The sequence below is a fragment of the Canis lupus genome, chromosome 22 (genome assembly GCF_011100685.1).
Source record: "Canis lupus familiaris isolate Mischka breed German Shepherd chromosome 22, alternate assembly UU_Cfam_GSD_1.0, whole genome shotgun sequence".
Lineage (NCBI taxonomy): Eukaryota > Metazoa > Chordata > Mammalia > Carnivora > Canidae > Canis > Canis lupus.
In genome coordinates this window covers 29095307-29122527 of record NC_049243.1, presented here as the reverse complement: position 1 = coordinate 29122527, position 27221 = coordinate 29095307, and the positions used below count along the sequence as shown (strand labels likewise).

Sequence of the window (27221 nt, the reverse complement as noted above, 5' to 3'; positions counted from 1 at the left end):
ATACTGAAAGAAGAGCTCTTGGCCCAACATCTAACCATGGGCATGTATATATTTTTTGAGGTTAAAATGAAGTATTTAAGGTTTATAGACAACCATTTTTTAATGATTCCCTGCTTTAACCAACAACTATTCATCTTGAAAAATAAGAGGTCTTCTAAAATACTTAGATGGATTCAGCAGAAATTAAACTGAGTATCTAGTGATTTTGAATTCCAGTTTAACCACTTACTGACCTTGTGACTTTGAGCAACTTAGTTATCCTCCCTAATCTTGGTCCTTCATTTTTAGAAGATATATATTTTTTTATTAATAAGGGTTTTTAAAAGATGAAATGAGGCCATATATGTAAAGTACATAGCAGAGTTCCCAGAAAGGGAGCAAGTGCTTAATATTATAGTTTTCTATATTGTAATGACCATTGAGTCTCTGCAACCATGACCTCTTCTAAGCTCTAGAGCCACATTTCCAACCGTAGACTACACATATCCAACTATCTCTCCTTTAAGGCACCTTCACTATTCTCCTAGACTGAGTCTCAGATTAATTATCAAGGCATCATTCTCCTGTCTTTTCAGTCACCCTCACATGTAAAAATGACTACCAAATAGATTTGATTTTAAATTTTAGAAATTCTCTTCATTTTCTCTTCTTTTTCACTACTAATATTCCTTCCTTCCTTCCTTCCTTCCTTCCTTCCTTCCTTCCTTCCTTCCTTCCTTCCTTCCTTCTTAATTGCTTCTGAATTGCTCCAGTTTATTTACTTTAGTAAGAGCTATTTTATTTTCATTACTCAAAAGTGGGTTTAAGTAGTTTCTTTCGATTTACTTAAATAGCATTCCCAGTTATTTATTTGGCACAAAACTTCATTAGCTCTCATAGTACATTCCCATCTCTCTTCTTCCCAGTACATTCATGGCCAATATTTATCTTTCCAAGAAACAAATGTGATCTGTGCACCAACACACACACACACACACACACACACACACACACACACACGCTTAAACATTCATACCTTGCCATTATATCCCAGTTAGGACCCAGGCTCCTTAGCTTCACATGTAAACCCATCACAGTTATGCTGGAACTATTCTGTAGATTTAGCTCCTGCCTTTCTTCAACCAAACTCAACTTATTGCTGTTTCCAAATATAATTTTACAATTCTGCATTGTTGTGTTAACTCTTCTATGTGAATTGCTCTGTCCTTTGGAGCATCCATTTGGGTGGATCAACTTTTATTGCCCAGAAATTGTTCCCATTTCTAAATATATAGTTTTGAAGGTATCTTAGGAGATCTGGGGGACTAGTGCTGAGATCTACACACACACACACAACTGGATGATTTGCACATCTGTGGGCAGAATGTAATTCTATCAGAGTTCTTTTGGGTTGACTTAGTGTCTTCTCACTAATTACTACACATAGGGCCTCAAGTGACAATAACAGCTGGTTATGCAATTAAAACCTTTCTGCTGTGAGTGGAGAGCTCAGTCAGGATGACTAGAAGGGTACAGTGATAATGTACTCATTGGTTTAATAAGATGGAAAGTATGTGGTTGCTCAGTTATGCAATTCATTTGACTCAAATGGAGAAATCAGATTAACTGCAGGCAGGTATTATAAGAATCGACAGGTCTGACATCCTCAGTGTTCCATGAAACCAAAGGTTGTCCTTGTAGAGTCACAGGTATTTTTTTATTCCTTTTTTTTCTTTGAGAATTTCTACAAGCTGAAACAAATGTTCGATATACACTCTAGCAGCTAAAAAGATATTTTGATTTTAGCTCTATCAAGTGCAGGATTTGCAAAAAAGTAATAACCTCAGTGACAAGAGGCTAAAAAATATGACCTGTGGAAACATTACTGCATGGATCAGTATTCTAAATTGCTTGGTATCTTGGCACAAAAAGAGCAGAGATATACAGACATCTCATTTAGACTCATTCAGATCATTTTGATTCATGTTTCACAGAAAAATACTGTCCCTGTTTTCTAACATTATTTAACATTATTTTGGTGAAGGCTGATATGGCAGATTTGCTTTCAGAATGACTCAAAAGGAGAAAATAAAGAACAAAATTCCTTTAAAAATGTAATTTATTGGGGCAGCCCGGGTGGCTCAGTTGTTTAGCGTGGCCTTCAGCCCAGGGCTTGATCCCGGAAACCTGGGATCGAGTCCCATGTCAGGCTCCCTGCACGGAGCCTGCTTCTCCTTCTGCCTGTGTCTTTGCCTCTCTCTCTGTGTGTCTCTCACAAATAAATAAATAAAATCTTTAAAATATATATATATATAACTTATTTCATCTTATTTTAAATATTCTTTATTTCAAAAAAATTTTAGTTTAAGTATTTAAAAATATTCCTTATTTTTGAATTAAGATGTTTTCTTAAAGGCACATGGCCTAAAAATAATAAATTATTGATATAAATTTACTGAAATATATAAATTTTCATGGCTGGGCTTCCACACCTGTGACTGTTTCTCAATGTATTTGTAGCTAAGCTGTGTGAAACATATTAGTTTTGTCTATGTTCATTCCCCTACCCCTCCTCTCCTTCATTGTGAGCTACTTTAGGACAGGGATTGTGTATTTGTCATCTGTGTAATCCTATCACATACCAGGATGCAGTTCATAGTATCCATACTTTTAATGAAGGAATTGATTTTATAATCACTTAGATAATACCTAGCTTATGGCACATACTGTTTTAAGCACCTTCTATAGTAGTTAAAATATTAACTAATTTTATTCTTTTTTTAAAGAAGTTTATTTTTTAAAATTTTTATTTATTTATGATAGTCCCACAGAGAGAGAGAGAGAGAGAGAGAGAGAGAGAGGCAGAGACATAGGCAGAGGGAGAAGCAGGCTCCATGCACTGGGAGCCTGACGTGGGATTCGATCCCGGGTCTCCAGGATCGCGCCCTGGGCCAAAGGCAGGCGCCAAACCGCTGCGCCACCCAGGGATCCCAACTAATTTTATTCTTATAACAACTGTGTTGATAATCTGTTGATGCATGACAAATGGTCCCACAAGTTAGGATCTTAAAGCAACAATGGATATTTATTATCTGACACAGTTTCTGAGCATGAGGAATTTGGGAGCAGCTTAGCCGGGAGTGTCTGGTTTCAGGGTATTTCATGAGGTTATAGTCAAGATGTTTTTTACATGCTGCAGTTATCCGAAGACCTGACCAGGGCTGGATGATTGGCTGCTAAGGTCATTCACTCACGTGATAAGTTAGTGCTGATTGTTGGCAGAATGTCTTAGTTCTTAGCATACTGTTTAAAAGTTCAGGTGATTACCTGTGCTTCTGACCAACTGGCTGTAAATTGGAGGTTCCCACCACCTCCTTCCTGAGTTCCATTAATTTACTAGAGTAATTCACAGAACTTAGGAAAACAGTTTACTTATCAGATTACCAATTTATTATGAAAGGACATAACTGAGGAACAATCAGATGGAGGAGATACAGGACAAGACATATGGAAAAGGGTTCAGAGCTTCCAGGTCTTCTCTGGCACCACCTTTCCAGAACTTTCACATGTTCCCCAAACTGGAAGATCTCTGGATTTTTGGATTTTATGGAGGCTTTATTATATAGGCACAATTGATAAAATCATTGGCTATTGGTGATCTATTCACACTCCAGCATCTCCCTTCCCTTCCCTGGAGGTGGGAGGGTGGGGGAACCTGAAATTTCTAACTCTCTAATCAAGTTTGGTTCCCTTGGCAGCCAGCTCCTATACTTGGAGTTTTCCAAAAATCACTTCATTAACATAAACTCAAGTGTGGTTGAAAGGGCTTATTACGAATAACTAGATACCCATAGTTACCTTTATCACTAAAACTAGGAAACCAGGACAAAACCCAAGTATTAAGAAAGATGCCCTTATCGCTCTAATCATGTAGGAAAGTCCACATGTTTTGAGAGCTGTGTTTCAGGCAAGGGGACAAAGACCACATATATAGTTCATAAATTTATAATTCACATTATCACAGTTGATCATTGAGGGTGATCTTGGGAACCGGTCATTATAACAGAGTATATGACATAGATGCTTCCTCCTTTTTTAGTTGGGGGAAGTGAGGCACAGAAAGGTTAAATAATTTGGGTTATGATGAGGATTAAATGAGGCACACACACATAAGCTGCAACGCATTATATGGGCACTTATGAAGCAATAAATATTAGCTGCTATTTTATCTGTAAGCCAGGCTAATTGCTTTTGGCAGTTATTTTCAATTTCAGTGGGTCCAGATGGCAGGTTGTGGGGTCAGTTCCATTTTATGGAATCACGTTTTGTGACTTTAACATAGGGAACGCTGGCATGTGATGTATATTGGTTTCCTATTGTTGCTGCAGTGAATTACCACAAATTTAGTGGTTTAATGCAACACTGTTTTATTATATTACAATTCTGCAGGTGAGAAGTTTGACACAATCTTACTGGACTAAAGTCAAGTTATTGGTAGTGGTACATTCATTCTGGATGCTATAAGGGAGGAACATTTTATTGCCCTTTCCAACTTCTTGAGGCTGCCTGAATTCCTTGGCTCATCACCCCTGTCCTCTGTCTTTGAAGTCAGTAGTATAGGATCAATCTTTTTTTCTCTTAAATCTTCCCAGCCCCTCTTCTGTGGTCATATCACTGACTCTGCTTTCTGATCTTTGTGCCTCTCTCTTAAAAGGACCATTGTAATTACATTGGGCCCACCTGGACAATCCAAGACACTCTCCCTAAGATTCTTAATTACATCTCTAAAGTCTCCTTTGTCAGGTAAAATGTCATTCACAGATTCCAAGGATTAGGATGTGAACATATTTAGGAGGCCATTATTCAGCCTACAACATGATGAATGCTAAGTTTTTATTTGAATCAAAACTTTTATTATAGCCACTGAACTCTCTCACCGAAGAGAGTGGAAGTTAAATCCATCTACCTCTCTCAGGGGTGATTTTAAAATTTATTCTATTTTCTGAGAATGATCTAAGCCTCTTCTTGCTGAAGGATTGTGAGAAGTAAGCAGAAGACACACTGGACCAAGTATCAGAGACTGAGTTCTTGCACAAACTCTTCCTCTTTCTAGCTGTGGTACATTGGGAAAATCATTTAGCATTTGGAAAAATATTTAAAATATGTGTTGAACAAAAATACTTGTCCTGCCTAGCTTACAAGGATTGCTATGTTCATCCGAAGAATTATATGAAAAGGCATGCTTTGTAAGTCACAAGGAGCCAAACAGACATAAAATCCTATTGGTTATCAATGTATTATGCTGTTTGAGGGAATTAGCTTAACATAGAACACTGGGAGTAGGGCAGACAGAGTGGGACCAATACAGTCTTTTAAAAAGAGACATCCTCACAGTGCCAGACTCTTTGCCTTCCTTGATCTGGCCCCACACCCTCCTACTGCTAGTGAGTTTCCAAGTCCCCACCAATGGAGCCAGCGTAGCTACAAACACAGACAAGAATAAACTTGAACATTTTGAGGGTCTCTTTGAGCAGGACTGTGAGGGGAGTATTATTTTATCCTATGCTTTGGGGAATTACATCATTTCTTACTATGTGGAGCTGGATGGAACACTGGAGAAATTTTCTAATCAAAGATATTTATGTCCCTTAGGATCTTCCATGCTCTAATAAAAACAATGACTTTAATTTGTGAGGCTGGGTTTAAATAGCATGTTAATCAAGTTAAAATGTTATTAAGGGGCTCTTGTATGCCAAATTGGGGAAGGAGTTAAGTGTTGAATATTCCTCAGAAATTTTTTTTTTAATTCACTTATGTGTATGTCTTACAAATAGGCATTTGGGGGCTGATGGAGATATGTGAGATAACAGGATAGTCACAAGTGAAGGGGTAAAAGTCCCTGATGGTGATTACATGGTGTTTGTGTTATTCCTTCTTTTGTAAAAATGTGTCTGGGCTGCTTTGTGTGAGTCTGTGTCAGGGCCCTGATAGAACCCCAGGACTTCCATTTAGTAATCCTTTCAGGGCCCACAGATACAAATAAAAGATAGCTGGGCCCACCCTGTTTCCTTCTCTTTTCTAAGCAATTGTTTATACAGTGAAGGCCTGGAGCCCTGTCATCTGAGATAATGAGCTGATAAGGAGTTAGAGAATGGTCACACAGAATCAAAACACTCAGGTCTGGGAAATCACCCAAGAGGTCCTAAATTTAGCCCTTCAATTGCTGCTTAAAGCCTTAGAGCTTTCAAAGGTGTTTTTTTACCCCTTTTCAGCCAGCATTTAATTTTCTTAAAATCATTATTGATTCTTCTCAACCATCAGTCCGTTTTCTATAGCTGTCGATTTTTTCTACCCATGAATCCATCTTGCTCTGAGGCACTGCGGGGTTGGAGCTTCAGGCTTCTCCCCAGCAGTGTGCCTGTCTTCCAGCCCACCAGGCCACACACACCATGGTGACATCAATCACCCAACAGGAGGCAATTGCAGATGACTGCAACCTCTACCCAGTCAGTATCTTTTAACAAAAGACACAGGACACTTTGAATTTGTGGGAAACAACCTGGATTTTTGCCATGTCCTCCTTGAAATAGAGATTTCACAGAACTAAATCTCTTTCAAAGAGGGGAATTACTGCCTGCTCTGAAGGGGGAGTTGGGGAGACTCCTGGTCCTGTGCCTTTGTCTCTCCATATAAAGGAGAGCAAGGAAAGACCTGATCTTCATAATCTTGAGCAGTCATATAAAGATGTTTGAGGGAAAAAAAATATGTTCTTTTCAAAGCCTGCCTTTCATATTGAACGTCAATCCCCAATTTTTCAGGGAGCAAAAAATCTTGGTAAGAATTATCCGGAAAAAAAAAGGAATTATCCTGATCCTTCAATTTTTTTCTCCTCCTTTTTTCTGTTGGACTTTGAGACATGTCACTACTCATTAACAGGGCTTTTTCGTACAGAGCCGAAAAAATAGGAGATGTTACTCAAACTAGGTGATTCGACTCTGATTTGAGATCGTTGATATATGTACAGATATGAGATGTTCATTCAATCTCTATTTCTCACACATCATTGTTTGCATAGAGATTTTCAAGAAAGTCATACCACGTTTCTCTGATTAAGTAGTCAGTAAAAATGGTATACATTATTTGCAAGAATTCTAGTATACCTGCTAAATAATGCATCTGTAACTGTGACATTCAGAAAACTTAAAAGCTCAAGATGCCATCTTTGGTTTTGAGGAACAATAGTTCCACTTTCTTGGCTAAAAGTATGAATCTTTTAATGGTTGAAGTGGTTGCCCTCTCAGGCATCTCTAGAGGATGTGTTACTTAGTGGACAATCCCATTGGATATGGAGGATAAGTAACCTCATTATGGATGTAGTTTGAAGGAAATAACCTGCAATATATATATATATGAAATGAAGGGGTTTTTAAAGGAAAACCAGGAGAATTAACTAGCAGTATGGCAGGCTATCTACCTTACTCATTTGCCGGATTGGTTTTGTTTTTGTGCTTTACAATTACCTATAGTCAATTTTAAGATTTAGGAAGCATACTTGTGTGTGTGGGTGTGTGTTTGTACATATAAGGGAAGTCAAGGCAGGAAGGCTGTCCGTGGCGAACTGAGGAGGAGGAGCCATTAACCTGGGCACTGAACCTGTCCCAAAATAGTTCCTTGAGCAACTTAAACTCAAGGGAAGAAAATGAGAGTTATTAGCCAAGGTCTGGGGAAAGAGAAGCTACATTTTCATGGTTAACTATGGAGCATAGCATGCAACATGCATGTGATTTAGAACTCTACGTATATTTGCCAGGAAATCAAATAGATACCTAGAAATTTGAAACTACAATTGACAAGGTGAGGCAGATGTGCTTATTAATGCTCCATTAATGTAGAACAGAAATGTGAAATAAACCATTACCTAAGAGTTGTTTAGAAGATGTTACAAATATTTAATTGATCGCTGAGTGCCTGTCTCTCAAAGATGGCAATCTAGAAAAGAGTTTAGGGCAAAATTTTCTTGAAAATATTTAGGAGTATGGCATCTACCTCAGGGGTTTATTCTGAGTATTAAATTATGTGATGGGCAGAATTCATTTGTTTTCCTTTTCCTCTGTTCAACAAATTTTTACCGTGCCTTTAATAGTAACCAGCCTAGCACCAAGTACCAGGGTTATGGGAAGTGACTGGAGTAAACTGCCTCTACCCTCAAGGACTGTACAAATTAAAAGAATGTCTAGATCCTAGCAAATTGCTTTGCATGTCAGAGGCTCAACAAATACTGTGTTCCTTTACTTTCTTAATTTTTATAATCTGGGCTTTAAAAAATATTTTTTGAGAATGGTGATACTCTGATCCTTAATGTGTAAGAATTGAGAGGTTTCTTTTATTTATCCACTAAATAGTTATTGAATGCCTGTTGTGTGAATTTGGAATTGTTACTAGTACCTATGTGAACACAGTATTATTCTTTGTTTAAAATTCATGATGTGCCTACTATGTGCCTAGCACAGTAGTGTAATTAAGAGGGTGGAAAAGTTGTTTGAAATGGTCTCTGTCCTTAAGATAAATGTATTCTAGGGTTGTGGAGAATTTTGTTGAGTTGTTAAATCAGTGGTAGGCTGTCATGAGTTTTCTGTTTTCACTCTAAAAGACCACTAGTGATCTGTTCCTTGTCTTTAATCTTTGTTCTCAGTGCTCCTTGCCTTGTGTTATGCTAGCATCTGATGGATTTGTTTGCTGCCTCTGTGGGCTGGAAGAGGCTTCCTGGGAGGTTTTACCTGTTCTCCAGATTAGGTAAACTCTTGTTAATCAGTGAACCAAAAGAAAACACCCAGAGGCAAATCCTGACTCTTGGTAACTGGCTCATTGCATTTCATTATAAATACTTTTCAAATGTGTATCTTCCTGGTTTAAGTATAAACTGTGGCAATGGTACTTGGATTGCTTCTATATCCCTAGTCCCTGGCACTGTGCTGGGGCCAGGAGGGGCATGGTTAATGTTTGTTGAGTGGAGGAAAAGAATAAATGAATTCTGCCCATCTCATAAAATACATGCTGTATTGTAACAACCCAGAAAATAAAAGAAATGGAAGACATTTGTCCTCTCTAGTGCATCCCATGCTGACTGCCCCAAGGCTACCAGGCCCTTTTGATGACTGATGGGGACTTGCTGTGTTCTGATGATCCCTTTTCTGGGAACAAGTTGCACAATTTACAGATTGCAAAGTAGCAGAACTAAGTTGAAACTCTATTTTCTTCTGAGTTTGGGAAATACTAAGTTAAACCATGTTAAAGTGATAGCTTTTCACTATACTTCTTAGGGGTATGACTACTTAATGTGCATGGTACATCTCTAAAGAGATGTGATGTGAAGTATTTTCAAACTTATTTGACTCTGGGACCCTTTTTTCTTGAAGCAATTTGTGCAAAGTTGAGGTTTGCAACACACTTTTTGAGATGCATTGTATTTGGCTGTTCTAAGGAAAAAATATAATTTTTTTTCCCCCATAGAGAGAGATAATTGAGCTCAGTTTTTCTCTTTCTTTCTTTCTTTCTTTCTTTCTTTCTTTCTTTCTTTCTTTCTTTCTTTTCTTTTCTTTTCTTTTCTTTCTTTTCTTTCTTTCTTTCTTTCTTTCTTTCTTTCTTCTTTCTTTCTTTCTTTCTTCTTTTTCTTTCTTTCTTTCTTTCCTTCTTTCCTTCTTTCTTTCTTCTTTCTTCAGTTTTACTTTCTGCTAAATTCCTGCTAAGGAGAACTCAACTATCTACTACTGTCCTAAAAGAAAGAAAATCTGATCAGATGCTAACTTTGGTTAAATGATAGGAAATGAGCTCCCAAGTGTTAAAAAAAAAAAAAAAAAAAAAAAAACCCAGACAGCGCCCCAGCAGCATCCTCTCCACATGGCCCACCTCAAGGCCAACCTGGAGCTGCCAACCAAATGCCTGGGGAGATTCCCATGGAAGCAGATGGTGCTGCCTGGAGACAGTTGTCCACAGCTTGGCATCTGGGCTCTGAGTGCTGTCCAGCTGAGGACTGTTCAGGCAGAATGCTGGGTGATAGGCTTCCTGCTGAAATCCATTAGCACTCCAACATAGCCCATTCTTCTTTTCCTTAAAAAGGATTTGTACTCATTCTGAAATTATATCAGAAATAGCTGCCCATAAATATGTACAAGGCATGTAGCCTTTGAAAGAACAAACTTAAGGACAGAAAGGTATTAGTGAAGATGGGGTCACCTAGTCTTTGGGAGCTGATGCTAAGACCTAGTATAGCACATATAGCACATGGAGAGAAGGGTTTTCCATGTGGCTTCCCTACATCTAGTATCTTCTCAGTGACTCAGTCTCTTTCCTTGACCCAACTTTTTCAAGGCTCCTCTAAGCTTTCTTTGTGACTAGGTCTTGTCCTTAGGCTTCTGTGTATGTTTTTGACAGGTCTAGTCATAGCAGAAAACCTGAGGGGTCAGTTTAGGGAGAGTCCCCTCACCCTTGATTTCTCATCACCCTCATATCTGATGAAACTTCTTAGTCTCCACCCCTGGTATCACCCTGGCCTGAAATCAGTAAGAATCCTGTTAAGTTGATGTAGCAAAAACCTCCCTGTTCTTGATGTCTCCTCTAAGTAATTTTCCACCCCTTGACTCCTTATTCTGCTCTTTGACTGTAAATCCCCACTTGACTTTATCATATTTGCAGTTGAGCCTGATTTCTCTCCTTGATTGCAATAGTCTTGAATAAAGTCTCCCTTACCATTTTAACGGGTGTCAGAATAATCTGTTTTCTTTAACATTGAACATGCTTTGTGCTTAGTTATAATTAGCAAAGATAGAAAGTGAATGCTTTCAGAAGTCATTCAGAAGGAATGTTGTGCCCAAGATTGCGAATCCAAGAAACCACCAAGGAGCCGACACCGATGCAAACACACAAGGGTTTATTTACAAGCTCGAGCTTGGGTCCAAGTATACCCGATACAGCTGAGCAGGGATTTGGACCCCCAGGTGGGTTTCAGCTTAGTTTTTTACAGGCTGGTCTAGGGGATTTTCTGAAGGGGTGGAGGAATTTCTCAAGTTCTGTTTACATTTTGATATGGCGCTTTCAAGGGCATTGAGCTCTGTTCTTATTCTAATAGGAGCTTCCTGCCCTTGGCTAGGGCTCTGTTCTTATTCTAATATGGGGCTTTCTAGGACGTTAAGCTGTAAGCTGTTTTCTTCCTGTAACTGAAGTAAGGTAAAGTTCAGCTCTTATTCACAGGGTCCTGGGATGGCTGTACTTGTGCTAATGCTGAACTTAAAGTGGAATGGCCTTAATTTTCTCGGCCTCCACAGGAATATCTAGAACAGAGATGCTAATTTTCTCTTTAGCTGATTAGAAAATAGCTAGAACTTTAATCTAATGAAAGCTAGAAGGTAGGATCACTGGGAGGTGAGAGAAGGGATGGTTCTTGAATTATATCCACAGCCAGAAGAGCTATTTATATTGTTCTTAGTATAAGAGCCAAGAATGTCAGTAAATATAGAATAATATATATATGGCCTATTATTTCTGTAATTTTATCTGCCTAATGACTATTTTTAAAAATTAAGCTTAGTGTTAAAGTAAAATTTAAAACTTTATAGAAAAAAACAATACATATGTATTTAAAAATCCTTCCCTATGCTTCATCTAGATAAACATTCAGGTTTTTTTTTTACTATTTTTTTTAAAGATTTTATTTATTTATTTATGAGAGATGGGGGGGGGGGGGGACAGAGACATGCTCCATGCGGGGAGCCTGATGTGGGTGGGACTTGATCCAGGGTCTCCAGGATCATGCCCTGAGCTGAAGGCGGCGCTAAACCCCTGAGCCACCTGGGCTGCCCTAAACATTCAATTTTTATGTAGTTCTTCTAGCTATACCTCAAGAAATTACACATTCTAGTTTGCCTGAGGCAGTCTCAGTTTATGTTTATAGCAGTTGTCCCAGAGCCCTGTCCAGTTTAGCATTTATTCTATACAAAAATGTCCAGTTTAAGTTGTGAATTATATGAATTCTCTAATACTACTTGATTTTGAGTATACCGAGATATTTTAGTGCATACACCTTTGTGAACCCCTCTTCCTTGTCATTGATTACATCAGATACTCTGTATCCCCTTGTGTTCTCTGTGGCCTTGAGTTGTCTTCTGAGCCTCTGGCCATATCTTTTATTCCAGCCTCTGAATGGCCACATATTTGTGGCTCTACTCAGCCACTTGTGAAATGACTAATTCCATCTCAATGCAGCCTGATGGTGCCTTTTGTCATGCCTATACCAACCATCTCTCTCCTCCTGCCCTGAGTATTTTTGGTTGCCTTTGAGACTCTAAAAGACTCCCTCTGCTACTGTGCATAGGCAGTATGGATGTGGGGAGTTTATGGCCATGTGGCTAATACTTGACCAGTGTAAGAGAGGAGCAAGCAGATAAGTTCTACAATTTTTTCCTCCTGAGACCCAGCAGTTCCTAGGCTCTTTTTTTTTTTTTTTTAATTTATTCATGAGAGAGAGAGAGAGAGAGAGATAGGCAGAGGGAGAAGCAGGCTCCATGCAGGGAGCCCGATGTGGGACTCGATCCCGGGACTCCAGGATCATGCCCTGAGCCAAAGACAGACACACTTAACTGCTGAGCCACCCAGGCGTCCCTGTTTCCTCTACTTTTTATGTCACTTGTGTTTCAGAGGATTTGTGTGAGGATTAAATGAGTTAATATACAAATATCTGACTCTCATCGTTTGTGGTAATTAGGTAAAGTTCCAGGAATACCAAATAAGTGAATACCAAACTATCAATCCTAAGGAAACCGTGCACACACGTACATACACATACTCTTTTCTCACATAGATTATAATCCTAAATCTTAAAAATAACTCATCCTGGTAGAGTCTATTTTCTTTATTTTACAAAAGAGAAAAAAAGGTACAGATGTAAGTGGGTTGCCTTGACTTACTTGTCACTCATAGTGGCTACAGTTGTGACTCCACACCTCTCCCATTGGCCCAAGAGGCTGAACTTCTTGCACTACCCCACATCCCCTGCCTCTTTATCCTCTGTTTACCTCCATGTTAGATAAACAGGAAGGCTGAGCTGCAAATTTCAGGTACCTTACATTGTTTTTTGCTGCTCGGTGTCTGTCCTGAATGACCTTGAAAGCATCAGCAGTGGTGATTTTGGGGTTACAAATGTTTTCAAATAGGAGGATTGTAAATATGGAATCCCACAAATAATGAGCATTGACTATACTAAATTTAGAACTTTAATTGGCACACAGCAAGTGTTCAGTTAATGTTCACTGTTATCCTGTTATTTCCATTTTACAGTTGAGAAAATTTGGTTCATATAATTTGTGTATGGCAGAGACAGAATTCAATTCTTGCCCTAGTTCATCTGATTTCAATACTTGTATTTTCAACCATTAGGTTACATTACTTCTACCTTTTTCAAAAAATCTTAAAGTTATAACCTTTAGTGACTATATAATATTTTATAATTCTGATATATAATTATTTCCTTAAAGTATTTCTATAGTATTAAGGGTATCAATGTAAATATATAAATTCTGCAATGAATTTCTATATGCTTCTATCATTGTGCTTTTACTGAAATTCTCAGGAATAATAATCTCAGGTAATTTAAACATCTTTAGGGCTTCTGCTACATGTTGTTATTTTGTTTTTCACAAAGGAGTTGTTTTAATTCATCTCCAGGGCCTTGATTCAGTGTATCTGTTTGACACTAAAAGGACACCAGGTGTTTGTAATTGTTGCTGCTGTTATCGGCATGAAATGATTTCTCCAAGTTGTTTTAATTTTCATTTTTTCATCCTGGAGAAGTATATTCCCCATATATATATATATTTTCTATTTGTATTTAAAGTGTCTGTGATATATTTTCCTCCTGTAATGTTTACAATCTTGCTATCTGTCTTGCACATTTGTATTTTCTATATATTAAAGAGAAAATGAAACATGTTGCATTTATGCAACTTTTGAAGTCTGTTACTACCTTTGTAAATTTAGTGTTTTTATTTATTTATTTTTTATTGTAAAATTTGTTTCAGATATGGTAACTGTTACTGTCCTTGGGCTGGCCATAACAAAACACTATGGATCAGATACTTGCACAACAGAAATTTATTTTCTCAGAGTTCTGGAGGCTGGATGTCTAAGAACAAGGTGCCAGCAGCTTTGCTTTGTGGTGTGACCTCTCTTTCTGGCTTGTAGATAGATGCCTTTTCACTTGGTCCTCACAGGCGTTTTGTTTGTGTGTATACAGAGAAAAAGAACTCTGCTGAATTTTCCTCTTTCTTTAAGGACATGAGTCCTACTGAATTAGGACTGTTCTAAAGTAGAACAATAATTAGAATTATTAGTTTATATATATAAACTCATTTAATTTTAGTTACCTCCTTAGAGACCCTCTCTCCAGAGTCACACTGGGAGTTAGAGCTTCAATATATGAATTTTGGGGGATGCATTTCAATCCATAATCATAACCAACTTCATTCAGTGAGTGCTGCCACAGCACTACAACAATGCTTTTGGAATTCTGATTTCAATGGAGTTGTTGATTGAAATTGAAATTTGAAAAACTTTGTAATCTCCTCCCCTAGATTTCACAATAGTCTTAGTATGCTGACCTTCCTTCCATCTTTCCTCCACCAGACCATTGCATTCCTACCTTGGGCCTTCCATCTGTTCTTCTGCATGGACTACTCTTTCTCTTGATCTTTGTTGGACTAGCACCTTCATCATTCAGAGTTTAGCTCTGCAGCCTAGCCAAAAACACTTCCCTCAACTCTCCTCTGCCTTGGCACTGTTTTGTTCTCTGCATAGTACTTACTATTGCCTGAAATTGGCTTATTTATTTACTTGTTTATTGCCTGTCTTCCTATCTGTAGAAAATGATCTTTATGAGAGCAAAGTCTTTCCTAGTGTGTTTCTTCAGCTCTGATTACATTGCCTGTTACATAGTAGGCTCTCAAAATTATTTTGAGATGAATGATGTAAAAATTTCAAGTTGTTTCAACTACAAAATGGAAAGAGGTAACTTTGCAACAAATGTAGCAGATACTGAGGTGATCATTTATACCAAAACAAGATTTCTCTTTGAGATTTAATCTGGTTACAAGCATGCAACATGCATTAAGGAAGTACTTGAATTATCCCTGAGGAATGTTCTCTTAGTGAACATTTTACTGAAATGTCAAGGTATCATATTCAATTTATGTACTACACGATGTAGTCTACTTTGTTGTTTGAGAAAGCAAGAAGGAATTAACGTTCCGAGGTTAAGATTTAAGAAAATGAATCTTTTCTTAAGATCACGGGTATTGCCATGCTAAGATTTAAGACGCTTTGGAATTCTTCAGTAATCTTTACTCACAATGAAGAGCTCCAGGCTGTAGGGACCATTCACTGGCAAATTATTCCCAAGGAATTAGTTCCTGAGTTCTGGGAATGCGTTTCATCATACACAAACAGAGAGAGACTTGTCTCCATTTGATGGCTGTTCCTTCTAGATAGAAAACACAAAAGCAATTAAGGTGACAAAATGCAGTACATGAGAGAAGAAAACAATTTAAAAATGCATGACCTGTTGTCATTTCTCTTATTTTTATCAAACATTTAAACAGTAGACCCTATTTACTTTTTGATATATAGAATGGAATCATCCTCTCTTCTAATTTCATCAATATTTCAATGACTGACTTGGTTTTATTTTGCAATCTCTATTATATATATTAAAATAATTATGTTTTGAAGACTAAGCCATATGTGTACATGCAGAAAATTAATAAAGTCTGTTACCAAAATTTTTGGTTTATGTTATACTCAATTTTGTGTTTGCATTATTTTTAGCTTTTGTAGATTAGGAGATACAGGAAATAAAATAAAATAAAACATATATGCACTATATATTATATGTATAGAACCATTCCAAGTGAGATATTTAATTCCATCTTTCTGTCTATTTTGTGTTGGTTATAAGCTTTTACCAATCTAAACTAGGTTTATAAAAGAATAAACTATATATCTTATTTTATGAAAATGAACAATGCATAATTAGAAATTATAGGAAGCACTAATTCTTTCCTAACAGATTTTTGAGGTGATTAAATGACAACGAAAGTTGAATGTCTTTGTTAGCTTAAAATGCTTTTTATATTGAGAAGGAAAATGGGGTGATAAATGTGAACATTTTGAAATATTATCCTTGTAGGCAATTCTAACTAGAACAGTTTCCTTGGCTACAGGTTCAGACCTTTCTCTTTGTTATTGACTTGTTGAGAATTCAAAGACAATAATTTCACCAATTTTCTTTAAGTTTGTCTCAAGTAATGATAAAAGTAAAAGTATGGCAGGAGAAAGGGTTAAGATCAGGGGTGAGGGGCTTGAAAATCTGAATGAGATTTTCAGAAGTCCATGAGATTTCTCTCTTTACAGTTCTTGATCCTCATAGACTGAATCTATATAAAACAAAAAAGCTAGTTAATATAGTAAGTTTAAATAAACAGTAGGTTAGTTTAACGAGAAAATAAAGTGTGGAGGCCAAGAAAATTAAAGCCATTCCACCTTGAGTTCAGCGTTAGCACAAGTACAGCCATCTCAGGCCCCTGTGAATAAGAGCTGAACTTTACTTTACTTCAGTTAAGCCCCATATTAGAATGAGAACAGAGCTCAATGCCCTTGAAAGCCCCCTATCAGAATGTAAACAGAACTTGAGAAATTCCTGGAGGAAATTCCTGGAGGTCCCCTAGACCAGCCCATAAAACTAAGCTGGAACCCACCTCAGGGTCCAAGTCCCTGCTCTGCTGTGTCGGGTATACTTGGACCCAAGCTCAAGCTTGTAAATAAACCCTCGTGTGTTTGCATCGGTGTCGGCTCCTTGGTTGTTTCTCGGATACATAATCTTGGGCACAACACAAAAATTAAATTATAACTTGATTAAATTGAATTATCTGGTTAATTTGATCAAAATAGCAGTTAAATTATTTACTCTCTGATAAGGTCCCCAGTGGATGCCTAGTGTTGTCTGGGCTTCAACCTATGCATCTTACTTCCTCACTGTGGTTACTTCTCCAAGGGGGATCCCCTGATGCTGAAAGAACTCTGGCTCTGTGTGTGTGTGTGTGTGTGTGTGTGTGTGTCCATCTTTCTCTTAGAAAGCCCCATCCAAATGTAAGGTAAGCTCTTCTTTATCTTCTAATGAGCAGTAGAGGTCAGGCTATAACTTTATGTAAATCCTCAAAGTTGTGGTGTCAGGGGAAGAGAAAGTCTACATAGAAAATAATTTATAGGGCAGCCCCTGTGGCTCAGCAGTTTGACACCGCCTTCAGCCTGGGGTGTGGTCCTGGAGACTGGGGATCGTCAGGCTCCCTGCGTGGAGCCTGCTTCTCCCTCTGCCTGTGTCTCTGACTCTCTGTCTCTGTCTGTCTGTCATGAATAAATAAATAAAAAATATTAAAAGAAAATAGTTTATAGGTTACATAGGTTGAGATCCCCTCTCTGGTTGCCGCCTCCCTGTATCCATAATATAGAGACAGGCATTCCATTTCTACTTGCCTCTCTCTCCTTGTACCAGAAATATTCCAGGTGTCTTCAGATCTTAGATTTCCCAACCACACTGACTTCCACACAGAGATAAAGGGGCATGGAATCCCCTTATTTTAATTCAATCTCCACTGAGTTCTCATTTCTATTTTATGATAAGACTGGCAGTAGGATTTCTTTTTCCCCAAGAAGATTCTGCCCTCACTCTTAGAAGGCTTGTTCAGTTTCCAGCAACACAATTATTAAGTGTATATCAACACATTTTGTAAGATTTGTTTTATTCATATTTGAATGATACCATGTATGGGATAACATTATTTGTACAATCTGGGTTGTAGTTTAATTTTTAAAAATACCTCATCAAATTAAAAAAAATCTTGTTAAAAAATCTTGATATATAATCTCACTCAGTTAAGATTGCTTGAAGTATCAGTGTATATTTATATATTTTATCCAATAAAATCTCCATTTCTCATCTATACCACTCAGTTTCAATCTTTCATTATGCTGCTTATCAAAAGGTTCTCAAAGAACTTTCATATGTTAATTAGTACTTCTATTATGATTCTTATAAAATGGATTACTCTTCTAATTCAGTGCATGGTACCCAAAAAAGTTCATTTTTGATTCAATATGCAGGGCAAGGAAGATAATTATTGAAGTAATAGAATTCCAAGATGCTGATTTTAACTTTCGGATTTAGGGTGGAAATTACTTTTCACTTTAGAAAATGATAAAAATGATTCATTCATACTCAATTTTTAAAAAATTTTTTTAAATTTATTTATGATAGTCACACAGAGAGAGAGAGAGGCAGAGACATAGGCAGAGGGAGAAGCAGGCTCCATGCACTGGGAGCCCGACGTGGGATTTGATCCCGGGTCTCCAGGATCATACCCTGGGCCAAAGGCAGGCGCCAAACCGCTGCGCCACCCAGGAATCCCCATTCATACTCAATATACTAATACTGCTTTATTAAAAGATAGTTGGGAATGGTTGTTGAAACACAAAATAAGTGGCAAAAGTATACCAGGAAATATTGTCACCTTGTATCTGGCCAGGTGATTATGCCACACAAATAAACTGAAGCCTGAGCTGAATGCTATTTGCAGCCTTCTAAATAAGATTCTAATATCAGAATGCTATGATTGTGATGGGTAAAAACAATTTAACTGGTTGAATTTGCAATTAAGAAGGTGCCTTGAATGGATTCAGATTCCTTTAAAGTGGAGTAGAGGTGATTCACCACAGTAAGTCTATCACTTATAAAAACTCAGCTGTAAATCTAAATAAAAGCTAAAGAAATAAATACCTTTTTAAGTCCTTTGTTTCTGCGTTGTTCAGTGTCCAATGTGGATACTACTGATTTACCTTAAGAAATCACAGAATTAAATATATTTTGAAGTTTAAGATGTTCTCAGTTATGCCAGATTCAGAAGGAGGACAGAGCAGGGCAGATGCACATTTACATTTTTCACATCCAACGCCGGTGAATAGAAGCCATTTGGAAAGACAAAGAGCCTCAGTTGCAAGGACAAACCCCAAAGTGCAGGCAGTTCATGAAGAAAAAATATTTGGACTCTCTAAAGAAGGGTGAAGAGGCAACAGTGTGAGCAATCTGTTTAATAATAGTATGTGTTTAACAAGGAATCTAGGTTTCTTCCTGCCTCTGCTTCCTGGCTAGCAAGAGAGAGATGTGGCCTGCTGGGATACAGTGTGAAGTGGGGCAATGTGTTTCTAGAAATTTCTGCATCAATCCCACCTCTATGCAATGGAGTTTAGCTTCCAACCTTTCCTCCAGCACAGCGCTGGAAGTCAGTTGGAGGAGACCAGCTTTTAGGATGTGGTTGGGAAATGTTTGTTAGAACAGCTAACAGTTGAGTGTTTACTGCTGTGTTAAGTGTTTCACATACATTATTTCATTTAACTTTCATAACCCCATGAAGTTGGTATGATAATCCCCATTTTAAAGATAGAAAAATTTTGGGTTATGGAGGTTAGAGCTAATATCCTTAATAGGATGTGGAGTTTAGATTGAAATTTAAGTTTATTTACAAATGCTAAGTTTTTAACAATCATGATCTACTATCTCTCATTGTAGCAACTAGACAAGTTAATGAACTTGACTACTTATCTGATCCCAGAGTATATTTCTTCTCCCAGAAGACTTGTAGGTGCAATGTAGGTTTCTTGGGGTTTGTTCTGTTCTTTTGCATGAACCAGGTAAACTTGGTTTCAAGAACAAATGTAATGAAGGGTAAGTAACTCTGTCACCTAGACTTCCTAGGAAAAGACAAATTTCAAAATTGGTTACAACCTCATGAATTTTTAGTACAGTGTTTAAAAAATTAATTTTAAGACCATTATATTGTTCCAAAAACATAAACTGAATGAGAAAAGAACTGATAGTATTATTACTATAGTTGCAAAGTTTAATAAGATTATTGAAAAGCAGACAATTTTTGTTGATGGACAATGGTTTTAATCTTAATTTGTAAGTCTTTACTGTGAATTAAAAAAATTAAATCCAGTATAATTAACATACAGTGCTATATTACTTTCAGGTGTACAATATAGTGATTTGACAGTTCTGTTTGTTAACTTAGTGCTTATCAAGATACATGTACTTTTAATCTCCTTCACCTATTTCTTTTTTTTTTTTTTTTTCCTTCCTTCACCTATTTCATCTGTCCCCCTACCCACCTCCCATCTGGTAACCATACGTTTGTTCTCTATAGTTGAGTCTATTTTTGGGTTTCTCTTTTTTTCTTTGTTTGTTTCTTAAATTCCACATATGCGTGAAATCATATAGTATTTGTCTTTCTCTGACTGACTTCTTTTTTTCACTTCTCTACAGATTTATTTTGAAAGGAATGGATTTTGAGGAGAAAAAATATGGGGCAGAGGTATGGAAGAGAAAATAAATACAAATATGAGCTGTTTTGCTAATTGTTTTATAACCACAATAAATTTGTACAGAGAATAACCTGTATTAAACAACACAATAAAAGTTTAAAGATTGAGGTGTTCCCCTAGGCAAGGCTGAAGATTTCAGTCTCTGGTATTTGGAAGTTTGGCTGCAGTCCTTGGTTTTGGATGGATCACTGGGTGTATGTCACAGTCTATGCTTTTAACCAGATTTGAACAGAAGAATGGCGACTGGGCCCAGGTAGAAGTAGCATTATACCCTCTAAATCCATCCGTGTTATTTCAAATGGCAAGATTTCATTATTTTTTATGGCTGAATAATATTCCAGTGTGTGTGTGTGTGTTCTTTATCCATTTATCCATTGAGGGAAACAGGCTTTTAGTCCATTTACATTCAAAGTAATTATTGATAGGTATGTACTTAATGCCATTTTGTTTCTTGTTTTGTGGTTGTTTTTGTAGTTCTCTGTAGTTCTCTGTTGCTTTCTTCTCCTGCTCTCTTCTCTCATGGTTAGTTGGCTTTCTTTAGTGATATACTTGGATTCCTTCCTCTTTATCTTTGCATATTTATTACTGATTTTTGATTTGTGGTTCCCATTAGGTTTGTATATAACATCTGCATATAGTCTATATTAAATTGATGGTCATTTAAGTTTTAACCCATTCTTTACTCCCCTTCCCCCATGTTTTAAGTATAAGGAGTCATACTTTACATCCTTTTATTTTTGTGAGTCCTTTTACTGATTTTTATAGTTATATATATATTTTTTTTACTGCTTTTGTGCATCCTACTTTTCTTACTCCTATGTATGGTCTTTCCTTTCCACCAGAGTCCCCTTTAGCATAGAACTGATTTAGTGTTCATGAATTCCTTTAACTTTTCTTTGTCTGAGACATTCTTTTTCTCTCCATCTATTTTGTTTTTTTTTTAATTTATTTTTATTTATTTATTTATTTATTTATTTATTTAATTTATTTATGATAGTCACAGAGAGAGAGAGAGAGAGGCAGAGACACAGGCAGAGGGAGAAGCAGGCTCCATGCACCAGGAGCCCGATGTGGGATTCGATCCCGGGTCTCCAGGATCGCGCCCTGAGCCAAAGGCAGGCGCCAAACCGCTGCGCCACCCAGGGATCCCTCTCTCCGTCTATTTTGAATGATAGCCTTGCTGGATAGACTATTCTTGACTGCAGGTTTTTTCCTTTCAGTGCTTTGAATATATCATGCCACTTTCTTCTGGCATGCAATATTTCTGTTGAAAAATCAGCTTATAGCCTTATGGCATTTCCCTTATATGTATCTGTGTTCTTTCCTCTTGTTGCTTTTAAAATTCTCTCTTTATCACTACTTTTTGCCCTTTTATTACTATGTGTCTTTGTATGGACCTCATTGGGTTGATTTTGTTGGGGGCTCTCTTGTCTCCTGGATCTGGATTTCTGTTTCCTTCCCCAGATTTGGGAAGTTTTCAGCTATTATTTCTTCATATACATTTTCTGCCCCCTTTTCTCTCTGTTCTTCTTCTTAGAATTCCTGAAATGCAAATGTTACTACACTTGATGATGTCACTGATTTCCCTAAGTCTATTTTCATTTTGTGTTTTTTTTTTCCATCTTACCTATTCAGCTTGATTGCTTTCCATTATTCTGTCCTCCAGGTTGTTGATACATTCTTCTGCTTCCTCTAGTCTCTTATTCATTCCATTAAGTTTACTTTTAATTTTATTGATTGAGTTTTTTATCTCCAATTTTTTTCTTTTGTGTTTTCTATCTCTTTGTTAAGGATCTCACTAAGGTACTCCACTTTTTTTCCCTCAAATCCCATGAGTATCTTTATGACCATTACTTTAAGTTCTCTATCAGGCATATTGTCTCCATTTGCTTAGGTCTCTTACTGTGATTTTGTCTTGTTCTCTCATTTGGGACATAATCCTCTGTTTCCTCATTTTGTCTAACTCTCTGTGCCTCTTTCTTTGTGTTAGGAAAGTTAGCTATGTCTCTTCCCCTTGAAAGTAATGGCTTAAGAAAGAAGAGGTTCTGTAGTATTCTGTAATGCAATGTCCTCAGTTTGCCAGAACCTGAGGCTTCAGGAGTGTCTCCTATGTGTGTCACATGCACCCTGCTGTTGTAGCTGGGCCACTTTTTTCTTCAGTCCAGTTATCTGCAATGGCTCTCTTTGCCTGTTGTAGGCAGGGTTTGGTCCTTCTGGTGTTAGTGAATCAGTGTGGGGCTGCCTTGGGCTTGAGTTAAGTCTGACCAGGGATTTGCCAGAGATACAGTAGCACAGAAGTGAAGGGCACTCTTCGTGTTGTTACTGAGAAACTTTCTTTGGTTGGTGGAGCCTGCAGTCAGATCAGCTGTCTGCCCCTCTATGCTGGACTCATAGTCTGATTGTTGTGTGTGGTTATCTTTCTCTCTCCCTGAGGCAGGAGTTACTTTGGGGTGGTGCTGGTCCCTGTCATAACTGCTTGCACACTGCCAGACTTGTGGCACTACTTTGGATGGGCTCTAGCCAAGTGAGAATTGGAGGGACTGGATCTGCAGAAGTGTTCAGGGCTGGAGGTTGCTCTTTGCAAGGTTTTCACTGGTCCTCTGCAGGAGGGGACCTGTGGCTACTGGGACTGAGGCAGACTGGGTTAGAGAGAGTGGGTTTGCAGAAGTTTGTGTGTGTGTGGGACATGGTGTTTGCAAGGTTTGCAGGGATCTGCTATGGGAGATCACCTGGAGTGGAGGCCTAGTGGGAGGGGGCATGTCCATAGGGAATAATGTGAGTGGGATGTGTGTTAGCAAGTTAGATAGCAAGTATTGGCACTCACAGGTGGCCAAGTGTTTGAAAGGAGGGCAGGGAAGGGAAATGATGTTGGTCAGCTCCTTTGTTACTGGAGAAGTTTTCCAATGATTCCTTCATCTCTAGCACACACTTCTATATACCCCAGGCATTTTTCAAACTGTTGCTTCTATGCTATATCTCAGCGGGGCTATTTGTTGTAGTGTCTCTTTAAGGGTGGGACTCATTTCCTCTCACCCTTGCATCTCTCCCAGAGTGAGGCTGCTGATTTTTAAAGTTCCAGGTTTTAAGTCCTGCAAATTATAAAAACTTGAGCATTTAGGCCCTTCTGGTTTTCATAGCCAAATGTTATGGGGATTATTCTTTCCTGTGTGGGCTCACCAGTGTGAGTCTGTTTTTCTCCCCTCTCTGGGTCTGCAGCACTCTCCCCACTGTGGAGGGCCCAGAGGTCTATTTGCTCCTGACCACATCACCCTTCCTAGCCCCTTGGATGGCTCTTCTCTACATTTAGTTGTGGAGTTTATTCTTCCAGTTTTGGGCTCATTTCCTGGGTTAGTTACACTAATGTGGGTGTTATCTAGTATTGTAGGATGAGAGGAGTTTAGGATCTTCATGCTCTACCATCTTCCCCTTAAATCTCCTAGTTTGTAAGTCTTTTATCATAATCCCAAAACATTCAAGGTGGCACTAGTTGCCTCTTTTGTTGAATTCACATAAACACATTTTTGTGATGTATTTTGCAGAACTTTATGTTATCTTCCATGGGTGTGAACAGATATTTCTTACTTGCTGGTGAAATCTCAAATTTTGTTAGGCATCGAGCCCTTCCCTAGCAATGATGATTATTTTAGTTCCCTTATCAGAGTTTAATTTAGGATGTCTTACGTGATCCAGTTTTGGTCATTGAGATGCAAAGGAAGTCTGTTGGGTGCTTCTGGTAGTGGTTTCTTTGTTGTTAAAAAAGAGACACAGAGGAAAAGAAATGCTTTTCTTCCACTGAATATTCTTATGTCTGACTACTGGAGTAGTGGCAACTACTTTGTAATCATGAGAGAGCTTTTCTGTTAAGAGCAGTGCAGAGTAGAAAGACAAACTATTGGGTCTTTGATGATGTACTTCAATTTCCAATCCTGAAACCAACAGATGTATTAATATATGAAATAAACATATCCTTGCTATGAGTCACAGATTTCATTTTTCTGTTATTTGCAGCTCAAAGCATCCTAATATAGATGAGATATCGATTCTTTTTATCATTTAAACACATTTTTATCATAGAAGAAACTTGTAATTGTCTTATATTGCCCTTTAAAAATGGGCAGCCCTGGTGGCGCAGCGGTTTAGCACCGCCTGCAGCCCAGGGTGTGATCCTGGAGATCTGAGATGGAGTCCCATGTCGGGCTCCCTGCATGGAGCCTGCTTCTCCCTCTGCCTGTGTCTTTGCCTCTCTCTGTGTATCTCTGATGAATAAATAAATAAAATCTTAAAAAAAAAATGAATCCAAGTTTACTATGGTTTATAATTCTGTGAATTCTGCATTCTTTCAGGTAAGTAAATGATAAGGTGACATGACCACATTTCTGCTACGAACAGAAGAAGAAATTTAAATGAGTTAGAGAAATAGGGAAAAATCAAAACGTAAGATCTGACATTAAAGGATAGTATAAACTTTATATATAGTTCATACAATTAGAAAAAGTTAAGTGATATTTACTCTTTGCAATGATTGGGAAAATTGCCTTAGTAAAATCATTTATTCAATCACTGCCAATTAGCATTTATTGCACATTAGCATTTTTTTGTGCATTATCATTTACATTGGGCACTGTGCTCATACCTATTTTTGTCATTCAATTTGTGCCTGGCAGAGACTGTAGAGTTAAGCAGGTGAAGCAAGATACATGTATTTTATTTACTTCTGTGCAACAAATTACCCCCCCCCCCCACACACATACTCTTAGTAGCTTAAATAGTTATCTCATAGTTCTGTGGCTCAGGAGTCCAGGCATAGTTTAACTGGGTCTTATCCTTCAGGGTCTCTCACAAGGCTGAAATAAAGATGCCAGCCAAAGCTTGATCTTATCTGAAGGCTTGATGGGGAAGGTTCCACTTCCAAGCTCACTCACATAACTGTTGGCAAGACTCATTTCCTCCTAGGCTATCAGATTGTGGCCTTCAGTTCCTTATTGGAGTTCAGCACAACCAAGTATACAAGCTGAGAAAGTGAGAGTCTGCTAGCAAGGTGGAAGTCACAGTTTTTATAATTGAATCAAGAATGGCATCCCTTCGTTTTTACTGTATTCTATTATTAGAAGCAAATCACTATGTCTATCATACACTCAAATGGAGGGGATTATACAAGGTTGTATATATCAGGAAGCAGGAATCATTGGAGGCCATTTTCTTATTCTGCCTATGACAATACATATATTTATATATTTTTTCAACATACAGTAATTGGTGATGTGTTCCAAGTGAGTAAGACAAAATAGGAAAGCACAAGGGAAAACAAGCAATTCTGATTGGAGGTACAGAGAGAAAATAGTATTTGAAGAGCAGAGTTCTAGTTCCAGACGACATATTTTATCCATGCTTCAGCTTGGATGGAAGACATATATGTCACAGTGGAAAAACAGTTTGGAAAATCACTTTTCTTGGCCAGAGGGACTCACTGAATCATAGGGGGTCACCCATCACAGAAGATCTATGTGGTATTCATAAGGCAGAATGGAGGGGAAGTATAGAGGTGGAGAGCCCAGTGAAAGAGGACTGCAGTGTTGAAAATGGGGAATGATAAGTTAAATTGTCTTTGGATTGTGGGAGTACAAGAAAAGGGTGTGTGAGAGGGACAATGAGAAGAACTGGTCTTGGTGATACTGAATTGTGAGTTCACTGAAAAGAGTAACTTGAAGATAACTCATTTTGACCCTGGAAGCCTGGACTAAGGCTAGTCCTATTAATGAAATAGAAAAATCAGGATGTCGATTTTGGGGGGGTGGGGAGGTGGGATGGGGACTGGATTGCAGTTGGAGTTTGAGGTACTACTAGAGAACCTCCCAAGTTACTACTCAGGGTTGGTTTATTTCTTAAACAAACTAATATTAGTTAAGGTCTTACTTTAGGCAATTGGGCAAAGACAAAGCTTAGTAAATCACACCAATATCTGCCCTTCTTGAGGACTGTGAAATGTATTACCATCATCATTGCCGTGCTGAGATTTTGTTTCTCAAATTCCCCAGTCTGAGTTTCTGCCTAAATAAATAGCCATCAGATGACATTATGAGTCAGTTTATCATAGGGTATTATAGATAATCAATTTACAAAGCATTTGGGAAAAATTTCCTGTAGCTGTTTTATTGGCTACTATTAGTGTCACATGTCAACCATCTATTACTTTGGATTTGCAACGGCAGCTACTCTTTTACAGGAAATCTAATCAATTTGATGCATAGAGGTTTATTTTTGAGGTAAAATTCACACAACGGAGGAAAGCTTCTTTTGTTCCAATGAGACTATACCATGGTTTTAGGTTCCATTAGTGTAGCAATATATAGTTACAATTGTACATAAGTAGGCAGAGTGATTCTGATCAATAAACTATGATGGTTTAATTCAAGAGTATGTTAGAAAATGAGAAAAATGGAGTTTTGGAAAACTACATTTTGTTCTTACAGTTGTAATACTATACATGGAAACAGTCATCTCAGCTTTTTGTAAAAGGCAAAACTGTTAGCCAAACTACATAAACTCCCCAGACTCCGGAGCAGAACCTATGCCAGGGCTAATGTTGAGAGCAAATGTATTCATCTTGTTCCCAAGCTGGTAACAGAGTCCATGTGTTTATTGGAACTTTGCCTCAGTCAAAGCCAGGAGTCTCTGGAATCTATAACATGGGCAGTTCTTAAGAGAAGCTTAACAGAATGAAATAAAATGAAACTAATAGGATGACATTTAATTTGTAGTTCTTG

General features: G+C 37.8%; 1 long non-coding RNA gene across 7 annotated transcripts in view; it reads left to right on the top strand.

Annotated features, from left to right (window-relative positions):
• LOC111091654 overlaps window positions 1-27221 on the top strand; it is a 127394-nt gene that overhangs the window by 67470 nt on the left and 32703 nt on the right. The window lies entirely within an intron of this gene.